This window comes from Seriola lalandi, unplaced genomic scaffold (genome assembly GCF_002814215.2).
Source record: "Seriola lalandi dorsalis isolate HSWRI2012SDOR001 ecotype SW California unplaced genomic scaffold, Sedor1 jcf7180002054614, whole genome shotgun sequence".
Taxonomy (NCBI): Eukaryota; Metazoa; Chordata; class Actinopteri; order Carangiformes; family Carangidae; genus Seriola; species Seriola lalandi.
The window spans coordinates 680,054-692,214 of NW_019525167.1; positions in this window are offsets into that span (position 1 = coordinate 680,054).

Here is a 12,161-nt window from a genome sequence, read left to right on the forward strand (position 1 = left end):
TGGCGACGGCATGTCACCTTTGAAGTTTTAATGCTATTAGCGGCAGAGCTCTCTCTGCTGAAAACCCCACAATGATGGAGTAATTACACAGCAATTATGGCTTTGTAATGAAAAGAAAACCAGTGTTCTCAAGCCGTGTTCGGCTGCTGCTAATCAGTCGGAGGAGACAAAAAGGTTTTTGGTCTAAAAGCGGAAAACGTCGGCTTCCTCAGGGAGCTGCATCAGTGGTAAAACATTATTGATTGTGGTGTTTTGTGCAGTCTGAGCGTTACAATATTCAGGTGATTAATACAGTGTACACAGGTTTTTACTTAAACATGATTGACAAATGTGGACAAAATTTAAACCACAAACTCTGTTAAACTCAGATCAGATCTTTATTGTCCGTAAAGGAAAACATACCTTATATTAGTCTGACATCATGTTTTTGATTTTGCTAAAAAAACACAATCCTTTTAATGTATTCCTTTAAACCTTTTTGCTCAGTCTCCACCGGTAATTTCTAATTTCTATTTTTCATTCATCATTTTTGTCAAAGAAACATATTTTCTAAAGTGGTTGTTCATCTTGTTTACCTTTGATTCAAATGAGTTTCATGTGGTGATGTGAACAAGCTGTGAGACGTGAAACGTTTCTATGTGAAGTAAAGAGCCACAAATAGTTTAACCATCTTCACAATTCAATTAGAGTCGTTTAACATTTGATATTCCCATGTGCGTGCTGGTGTTGTATTGATGATGCAGGATGACTGTCGCCAAAACAGTTTTTGGTTCTTTGTAAAGAAATAAGAGACGAAAAGGTTAAATGAGAAGCAAGGATAACATAAGGCTGTTTCTGCATTGAGTCCTTGTAGCCAATGACAACGGATTAGGAACCAGTTTTATTTCCACTTATTTTGATAAGACTTTACAGATGCCTCTAAATTTCACAACCACTGGACACACTCTTCAGCTTATAGCCATCTCAAACATCCTGTAACAGTTGAAACCGGGTTTGTGTGTGTGTGTTACTCTTCACTCTATTTAGTTGAGCTGTTATTTTAATTGGAACTGTAACGAGCTGAAGTCTCAGGCTTCATTAGAAACTCTCTCTCACCTTTTAACTACCGTGTGAGCGAGCGGCTGCAGAGGGCTGATTGACAACGCACTAATTAACCAATCAACGAGAGCAGGGCTAGCGGGCACCTGTGTGGTCACTGTGACTGCAATTACCTTCTGCCTGCTCCCCTGCTTCCTGTTCAGCCAATCTGTCGGCCACGGAGAGCCTAATGACCCGTTAATAAGACAAGCGCTCCGGAGTCCATCTTAATGAAAATCAGCGGACCCCTCCCTCCTCGCTCTCCTCCTGACGCTGCCCTGATGTGGCCGTTGATCACGAGTCCGGCCCTCGACCTTTTTTCACTTCAGCTCGCCGAGAAGCCACGTGGCGTTGGAGAATATTAAAGAGGAGAGATGATTTCCTGAAGAGCCTGTTGGACTTAATTCTCTCCCCCGAGAGAGAAATGAGTCGGCGGACGACGGCGGCCACTCTGCACGAAATGAAAAACCTGCTGCCCCTCTCATCTCTCGATTCCCGGGTCATTATTGGATGTGATTGGATAAAGCTGCCAGGTCCACCTGTCCGTCTCGCTGCCTGGAGACAGGTTCACACCAGGGGAAACTTCATCGCTCCAAAATGTCCAAATCTGGTCTGGAAGGTTGAAAATTAGAAAAAAGTTAAGCCTGATTTGGATGGATTTATTACTCTGGAGCAGGTGGGATGATTTTAACTACTTTAACCTGTTAGGGATGAGTCGAGAGACAAGATGGAGGCTGTCAGTCATTACGATGTTGAGCCCAACATTGTGACTGACTCAAAAGCAGTTATTGTCCATTGTCAAGGCACTGCAATTTCATTCATTTTTACAGCTGAAAAAGTCAAACTCGTTCAAACTAAACTCTTGCTGCGATACATGTACTGTCGAAAAAGGTAATTTTTCGGTGCAACTTTGGTAAACCGTTGGTCCTCCCCACGTTTATGAAGGCACAGGGCTCGCCCGCAGGTGAGATGTCACAGTAGAATATGCAGCATTCAGGGGAAGGCAGCCGTCCAGAATTTCCCCAGACAAAGAAAGAGATAAGACCAGACCACAGCCGGACTGGTCATGGGGACTACCGGCTAAAATCCCATTCGGCCGGTGGTCTGTCAAAGCATCCATAAAGTCTTTACCAGCTCTATCATTGTCTTTACAGGCTCCATCAGTGACATTCGTTTGGAAGGTCCCAGTGGGTAAGTTCTTTCCTAGTCCGACCATGGAGCCAATACTGTTCTGGCTTTACTGAGATGGGTCCACTTGACTCAGAACTTTCCTTCTCCTCCATGTGTAAGTAACTGGATGCTACATAATGTTTTGTTTTCATTAGTGATCGTTAACTTTAAGTGTTTTACTCCACAACGGATAAAATAAAACAGGAGGCCACTCTGTTGTCTCAACATGCCACTTCAATGGTATCAAACTAAAGTGGATGATCCAGCAAAACAAAAAACAAAGGATCTGAAGGTCAAGTACTTTATTGAAAAATGTTCATGGTTACGTTGTGGATAATTCTTTCTTTCATATCATTATTATTTTCCTTTATTTCTATAAATTGCTTTGGGGCTTTAAGGCGACCAGAGGTTGTTCTTAATAGTGTCTTATAACTGATCTATTATGTCTTTTCATGAATCATTAAAAAGTCATTAAATACACCTTTATTAATTGTGACTCATGAGAAAGTGGCAGCATTGAGAGGAAAGATCTGAATCATTATCAAATAGTTTAATAGTTTTTCAAATTGTTTTTTGTTCTGAAACGTCTTTAACATTTTTGGGAAACCTGAAACACCTGATAAGACTAATACTGAATGACACCTGGAGCATCATGGGTAACTAGTCTCCTTAATACTGCCAGTCTCTCCCTCTCTCTCACACACACACACACACACACACACACACACACACACACACACACACACAGTGAGACAGTCTGCTGTGTTTTTGGGTGACAGTGATCAACGCGCAGTTACGGTCGAACACCCTGCTATTATATCTAATGGGATATTGGTCTGTGTGTGTGTGTGTGTGTGTGTGTGTGTGTGTGTTTGTGTGTGTGTGTGTGTGTGTGTTGTAGGAGAAGTGACAGTATATTTTGCAGAGGTATGAATATTTTATGGAGTGAACTCATTAGACGCTTGGCCTCTCGGGAGCTCAGAGGAGAGTTTGTTTTGTTCCACATTATTTGCGTGATGAATTATACATCTCTGAGATTCAACAATATGAAAACAACACAGCTACAATTAGAGGGAGGAGGGCGGAGGGCTATATTTACACTCCACACATCAAAAAGCTGCCTGGCCCACTTTACTGTCCAACAAACACAACTCACTTCCTGTCTGTGAAGGCTTGCTTTGAAATAATGATAAGAATAATATTAATAATAATAAAATCAATATCATGGACAACTTCTGAAAACTATTTTTACACTGATTCATGTTTAAGAAAGTGAATCTCAGATAAAGTTTTCTGTTGGTTAAAATGACAATGATTTGTCCATCTGCCCATACTCTCGTGAGGTGGCCCTGAGAGCTCAACAAACTGCAACTGAATGAATGATTAATGTTTTTTGGGAGCTGAAAAAAGTCCTACAACATAATGCACAATGTTTTGGATTAAATTGAATTCAGGATAAGTGGCTTGTTCCAATCGTTTCTACAAATTCCACATTCAATCTTATTCAAATGAAGATCACATAATGTTTAACAAGGATGTCATGCTGTAATTTATAAAAATGTCATGGTATAGGAATAGTATAATAAGGTATAAAAATATCCAAAAACATCATTATATAGTAAGACATAAAAATGTCATAGTATAGTGAGACATAAAAACGTCAATGAACATCATAGTATACTGAGATATAAAAAGGTCAATAAATGTCATAGTATAGTAAGACATAAAAACATCATAGTAGAGTAAGGTATAAAAACATCATAGTATAGTAAAATTAAAAAATTCATAGCATAGTAAGACATAAAAACATAAATAAACGTCATATTATAGTAAGGTGTAAAAATGTCAAAAAACATCATAGTATAGTAAGGCATAAAAACATCATAGTATAGTAAGGCATAAAAACGTCAATAAATGTCATAATATAGCAAGGTATAATAATGTCAAAAAACATCATAGCATATTAAGGTATAAAATATCAATAAAAGTCATAGTATAGTAAGGTATAAAAACGTCAAAGTACAGTAAGGTATTTGTTTATTTTCTAAAGGAACCCAGAAGCAGTTCAAAATTGGGAAATCCGAGTAGCTAGTGGTGGACTTCCATCAGACAACACCAACGACCCTCTACAGGAAGGGACAGGGCAGGCTTTTCTTTCATGTAGGCTCAGGTGCTTCAATGTGCGCTGCTATGTTGTTGATGTTCTACCAGTCTGTGGTGGCTAGTGTCACCTTCTTCACTGTGGTGTGTTGGGGAGGAGGCATAGGGAGCAGAAACTGAACAAGCTGGTGAAGAAGGCCAGCTCAGTGGTGGGGATGGAACTGGACAGTGTGGAGGCAGTGACAGAGGAGACGATGAGACGAAAGCTGTAAACCATTCTGGACAACCCGTCTCAACCCCTCCGTGCTGAACTGAGGCAGATCAGGAGTACGATCAGCCACAGCATCATCCAGCCACATGCCTCAAAGCGCCTGGGTGGCTCCTTTGTCCCATCAGCCATCATACTACACAACGCAAAAGCATCCACAGACTCAAATCTGTATATAACAATAGAACCTGGAAAAACTGCAAAAACCACTAAACTCATTATATACTTTTATATTTGCACATGTACAGAAATGTCTACTTGCATCTGTATGTCAGTGTATATAGTATTTAGAATTGATCTTGTGTCTCTTCTTATTTTATTTTTTTATTGTATTTTTCCCATTGTGCTGCTATTTCTTTGTGCTCCTGTGTGAATTTGAATTTTGTCTATGGTGAATTAATAAAGTTAAATCTTATCTTGTCTTTTCTTATCTTTTCATAGTAAAGTAAGGCATAAAAATGTCAAAATACAAAATAGTATAGTAAGGTTTAAAAATGTCAATAAAAGTCATAGTATAATAAGGCATAAAAATGTCAAAAAACAAAACAGTGTAGTAAGGAATAAAACGTCATAGTATAATAATGCAGAGAAATGTTAAAAAAAACGTCAAAGTATAGTAAGGCATGAAAATGTAAAAAAAACCTCATAGTATAGTAAGGCACAAAAATGTCAAAAAACGTCATAGTATAGTAAGGCATGAAAATGTCAAAAAATATCATAGTATATATAGTAAGGCATAAAAAGGTCAAAAAACGTCATAGTATAGTAAGGCATGAAAGTATCAAAAAACGTCAAGGTATAGTAAGGCATAAAAACATCATAGTATATTAAGGCATAAAAATGTCATAGTATAGTAAGGCATAAAAATGTCAAAAAACGTAATAGTATAGTAAGGCACAAAAATGTCAAAAAACTTCATAGTATAGTAAGGCATAAAAATGTCAAAAAACATCATAGTATAGTAAACCATAAAAATGTAAAAAAAATTATCATAGTATAGTAAGGCATAACAATGTCAAAAAACATCATAGTATATATAGTAAGGTATGAAAATGTCAAAAAATATCATAGTGTAGTAACGTATGAAAATTTCAGTATAGTAATAGTATAGTAAGGCATAAAAATGTTAAAAAACAACATAGTATAGTAAGGCATAAAAAGGTCAAAAAACGTCATAGTATAGTAAGGCATGAAAATGTTAAAAAAAACAACATAGTATAGTAAGGCATGTAAATGTCAACAAACGTCATAGTATAGTAAGGCATGAAAATGTCAAAGTATAGTAAGGCATAAAAATGTCAAAAAACATTATAGTATAGTCAGGTATAAAAATGTAAAAACAACATAATATAGTAAGGCATAAAAATGTCAAAAAAACGTCAAAGTATAGTAAGGCATGAAAATGTCAAAAAACGTCATAGTATAGTAAGGCATAAAAATGTCATAGTATATTAAAATTATAGTAAGTCATAAAAATGTCTAAAAACGTCATAGTATAGTAAGGTATAAAAATGTCAAAAAATATAGTATAGTAAGGCATAAAAATGTCAGAAAATATAGTATAGTAAGGCATAAAAATGTCAAAAAACATCATAGTATAGTAAGGCATAAAAATGTCATAGTATAGTAAGGCATAAAAATGTTATTATATAGTTACGCATAAAAATGTCAAAAAACTTCATAATTTAGTAAGACATAAAAAGGTCATAGTATAGTAATAGTATAGTAAGGCATAAAAATGTCAAAAAACGTCATAGTAAGGTATAAAAATGTCAAAAAACATCATAGTATAGTAAGGCATAAAAATGTCAAAAAACGTCATAGTATAGTAAGGCATAAAAATATCATAGTATAGTAATAGTATAGTAAGGTTTAAAAATGTCAAAAAACATCAGAGTATATATAGTAAGGCATAAAAACGTCATAGTATACTAAGGCATAAAAAACACCAAGGTATATTAAGTTACAAAATGATGGCAGATGTTCACCCCATGCTGTAATAAAGTGTTGCAGATGAGCTAATAATCTAACTATATTACAAACCAGCATCAGCACTTCACCTTTCCCCAGTGACTAAGTTGCAGTACAAGATGTGTGTTTATGGCTTTAAATTAGTTAATAAGGAAACTTAGGCAGGAAAACCAATTTGGTTGTTCAGAGTATGTGGCTGCTCTCTAAATGGCTTTGTGGTGACATGTATGTAAGTAGAAGGAGCGTTAATAGCTCAGTCAGTTGATGCTTTCAATAAAATCAAAAATACAAAATGTAAATTTCTCCCTTTTGGGATTTTATTTTATTTTGAAAGGACAACACAAGACAAGCGATTTACAGAGCAGATAAAAACATGCACTTAAATTTCAGTCTGACTTTTGGAGCATCAGAGAAACACAATGAAGAAACTAGAGTTTTCTCTAGTTTTCCTCTCTTTATGGTGGACGGTGCCTTTAACAGTATGATGGTGGGGGGTTGGAGGGGGGGTGTTGGTAACTGTGGGGTCGTCTCCAATCTCCACCAGCTCTATTACAGAGCTGACAGGGCTGTGAATGGGCTGGAGGCCCCGTGGCCTCGGAGCAATCACCACGGCCATTTCACACCCTGCTGATCCCCTCATCTGCTGCAGACACGAGAGAGGGGCTCCGAGGGCCCCGGAGGCCCCTGATGAAGTCCTGACCTCACTCTCTGCAGAACCCACGGGATTAAAAAAATACTGCTCCCACTCAAAGTGAAGACGGCTGCTCAAGTTAGTCAATGGACAAATTGGAAAGTTTTATCCCAAGATTAGAAACGTGACTCCATGAAAAAAGTGGCTCTGAATTCAGACTTTACACAGTGAATGTCATTATTTTGAAACTTTTTTTTTCCTTTTTTATATTTAAAGATGATCAGTTGACACGTTTAAAAAGCTGATGAAGAAAAGTTACTTTTTGAGCTGTGTATCTCTTTTTATTCAGTTTTTAAATGATGTTTAAACACCAACATCATTAAATTTACTTCTGCCAAACCTCCATCAATGAATTATGATCTACTGCACGTGATTACTGCATAGAGGTGGAAATGAAACAGCAGTTTCCCAAAGGTAGCCCTCAAGTCTGATAAACTAAGTCCCTTTCAAACATGCACTCCTTTACATTCATCTGATGGCATTACATTTACGTCACGTTGTTAATCTTACTCACTTGGACCCAGTAACGTTCATGTATTTCTTTTCTAGATGTTGATGTCACTCACAGGTTTCTGAAGAGTGGTTTTGAAGCTCAGAGTGGGCTGGCCTGCTGTTGCCATCTTGGTAGTGCCTGACTTCTGCCCCTAACTCCCCATGTGTTGAGCTGAAAATTTCATATCCATGCTGGTTTAAAAATTGTAGCAAGCATATGCTCCCATTAGCATCGTTAGCACAGCTGGGCATCTGGACATCTAGCTCGAAGTCTAACCCAAGGCTAATTCATTTGCTGGCAAATTAGCTACTTAACGAGCTAAGCTAACAAGCCAGGTAAAGTGAGGGCAGGCACCAATACCTGCTAATTATTGCTAACATATAAACAAAATAATACTAGAATTTCACTCACCTCAAAAGCCCAAACTTCCTCACGTTCTGTTTGTCAGTTAACTGCAAAACAAATTATTTCCATGATATTTGCCAGCAAAATCCTCCAAAAAGCACAAACACTCGAATTAGCTTAGGTGATGCCTAGCAGACAGCTAGCAGCTAGACACCGAACGGCTAGCCATTTCCGACGACCATAGACTGTAAATAAAGATGGACGTAGCCTCTGTGACGTCACCCACAGGTGAGCGGTTTTGAAGCTCAGAGTGAGCTGCTATGCCGTCAACATCTTAGCAGTGTCTGAATCCGCTTCCTAACTCCCAGCTAATCCAAAAATGGGCAAAGAGGTGAAGCGTGGAGCTGAGGCTGGTTCGTGGCGAGCAGACGTTTACCAACCTGTCACTCAAAGCAGACACACCCTCAATTATGCAGAATTTTAATCCTTAATAAAATGTAAACAGGTGAACAGCTGTCATGAAGGAGGAAATTAGCTTATGAGGCCAAAACTGTTTTTGTACCAGGCTGTAAACAGGTTTATTTCTGCTGTAAAGTTGGTCATTTTAACATGGGAGTCTATGGGGATTGGCTCACTGTTGGAGCCAGACTACTTATCTTCATTTACTTACACTTTTAAAACTCCTCTAAAACAGTGCACATCGATATCTATCACTTTGCAAGAGGGAAAGTATTTAATAAATAACACACATTGTGATAATAAACACATGAATACAACCAAACAGAAAAGCTCTATCATGCCTCAAACACATTCATATAGATTCAATTTCAGACAACTTTATTCATCCCAAGAAGGGCAATTCCTTTGCAGGTTACCCAGTCCATACACACAACTTAAAAACTCACATGCAACGTAGTTATATGTCAGAGGCAACAGATCAGCATACTTCAATACAAGGAACAACAAGCAGCAATAAGTTAAATAAATAAGAATAAAACAAGTAAAATAGATTTTAAAAAATAACACATTGTTACAATTTCCATTTATAAATAATATAAATACATAAATGACTGACTTTAAAAACTTAAATTTAAATATATCATTAATAATGAAAATTGACAGCGTTTAGTAGCCGAAGGTTATAATGTTCAGTTTAACTGTTTCAAAGAGGAGTTGACTCGTGGTGCTGTTGAATTGTGTTGCATTAACATTTATATGAATGAGACTAGGCTTCATAACAGAAACGCCTCTCTGCACAATGCAGCAGCACAAACTACATCCTCCATAATGATCATAGGGGTGAATCAACTCAAACTGAACATTATAACTTTGGTGAAAGAGGATTATTATTGTAGGACTCTTGGATTAGACTGGATTAGATTTAATAAGTGTATATGAACTTCAGTCTATCACACAATGGCAGGGTGTAGCACGCTAAATGTCAGTTTGCTCAGTCAGTTAATTAAATACATGAAAATCTGAGGGGTTTATTTAACCTTGTTAACATCCATCTGGTGTTTTTTTATATAATACAAGACATATCATGAGTGAAATAATCAGTGTTTCCACCCTGAACTGCAGTGAACCAACGACAGTCTCATAAAAACAGATTCAGACAGTTTCATATGTCACAAACCTAAGGAACCAATCCTGTCAACTTGTGGGGGCGGGGCTAAATGAACCTGAAACCTTGTCAGTACAGAAAGCGAACACTGTGTCAGCCAATGCCAGTTACAAGCTAACAAACAACATAAACAAACGCTAACGGTTCTGACCCGTCTGCTAGTCTCTGGCTCTGGTCTCAGACTCCTCCTCTGAGTCTGGGTCTGACTGAGGCTCAAACATGTGGCTGAGTCTCTCACATATTTCCTCCTCTGACCATCTTGATGCTCTCTGCTCTTTCACCTGTCCACCTGGAGCGAGCAGGTGGTGGGCGGGGCTCAAGGCCTGATCCAGATTTCTCAATCAGGAAGTAAAGGTAGATGTGCTTCCAGCCTCAGTTCTCCATTTTTATTTTCACTTTTTATGTGCGAAAAACAGGAAAGGAACTTTATTATACTTGTACCATCCACTCCTGTGATCGTGTCCTCCATTTTGTACTGTGAAGTTTCCTTGTCCAAGTTACCAAGGCTCATCCTGACGCATTAAAAATCCACACATTCATTTTTCTAATTAATTCATTATTTCTTTATTATTATTTTTATCTTTCTGTTTCTGTTAGTTGTCACTTATGTAGTTCTGTCTGGACCTGTTTGTGCGTCTTATCACGCGATGTTAATAAAGTTCATTAGAATCTGGCACCTTGAGAACGCAGAGGTTACCTTTACACTCTGGACAGCATCAACAGCAGCCTGTTACATGTGCAATGAAACCCTGTCTGTGGTGTGGCTCCATGATAAGGGACAACAGCGGCGGGAAAACACACCATTAGAGCTGTAAATGACAATCTGCTGCTCGACAAAACCAGAAATGAGATGGCAGGAGAGAGAGAGAGAAGAGAGAGAGAGAGAGAGAGAAAAAATAAGACACGCCACATTCAGTGGCCGACGCCGTTTCCACTCATGCAACGATCTCGAATCAGAGGCCACTAAATGGACAACCCACACCGCCCTCCCCTCCCCGGGCTTTAATGTGTGATACTCATCAGCCTCTTGGCCTCAAATAGAAGCTGATGTGCCCGGTCTCTGCCTGTTTCGGGGGAATGTGAGAATTTCAATTACCTCGCCTCAGCGGCAGCCAATCTTAATAACTTCTTTCTTAATTCGTGTTCACGTCTGCGTGGAGGCGTTGCATCCAGGCGTTTCCCCTCACAACGGGCCGGCGAATACCAGACTGGCACCACTTAGCTCCATCAGGACCGACCCCCCCCCCCTCCTCTGCACCTCGCTGCTAACCGCCCAGCTCCTGTGGAATAAAGGTCAAGTAATCAGGCATCTGGAAGGACAGCTCATTTGTCATCCCTTGATAAATGCGTCAGCGGCTAATCTTCGGAGCAGGACCCCGCCGCGCTGCCCCGAACAGAAAGGTTAACCGATTCAAAACAGGAAGGGATGGAGGACGATAACACAGCGAGCAGCAGTAGCAGGGAAGAAGAAGAAGAAGAAGAAGAAGAAAAAAAAAGAAACTTCATTTTGATTCAATTGTTTGGTGGCTATTTCTGGACCAGTGGATTGTGGGAAGGCTCCGACAATAACCTCCACCCCGCCGCTAAATGACAGCAGACTGCAGCAAACATTAACTGTGACAAGACATTACCAGCGATGAGTCGATACGTTTCACTGAGGGGGAGAAAAGCTGCCCCCCCCCCTCTCAGAATCACTTCTTCTCTGCCTCCCAACAGGTTCTCCTCTTATCTCCTGAAAGTCAACTTCACATCACCGGAAAAAATAAAGTGGTTTCACTATTTCAAAGAATCCTGCAGAGATTTGACTGTGTGTTTTGTGTTAGATCTAAAATAAAAACCAACTCTATCGCACAGATAAGAACAATGATACTGAATGATTCTGCAAAACCAGGTCACATGTGACGCCAACACTTTTACATCTAGTGACATTTTCACTTCTACATCATGGTTTATATTCACAAAAGATGGTGGTCATGGTTGAAAACAGACATTCATTGGTTCACCTTCTTTACAAACCAGTTTCCTGATTCAGCTTCAGTCAGTCCAGCTGTTTTTATTTTAATAATTTATCTGAACTTTTTTAGTCTCTCTTTGCGGTTTTGTGTCTCTTTATGATTGTTATTTTTTATCTCTTTGTGGTCTTTTTTTGTCTCTTTATAGTCATTTTGTGTCTGTCGTTATGTTGTGTCTCTTAATGGTGGATTTGTAGTTTTGTTTCTCTTTGTGGTTTTTCTGTTCCTGTAGTAGTTTTGTCAAATATACAAAAGTTTGGGTCTCTAAAGTTTGTTCCACATGATAAAACCAATCAAAACGTCTTCACCTCCAAACGTTAATGGTGTTTGTTGGTGGATTTGATGACGTCATCTCATGATGTCACGTCAGCTCGAGCTGTTCGGCTACTTTGTGCAAACTTTCTGAAGAG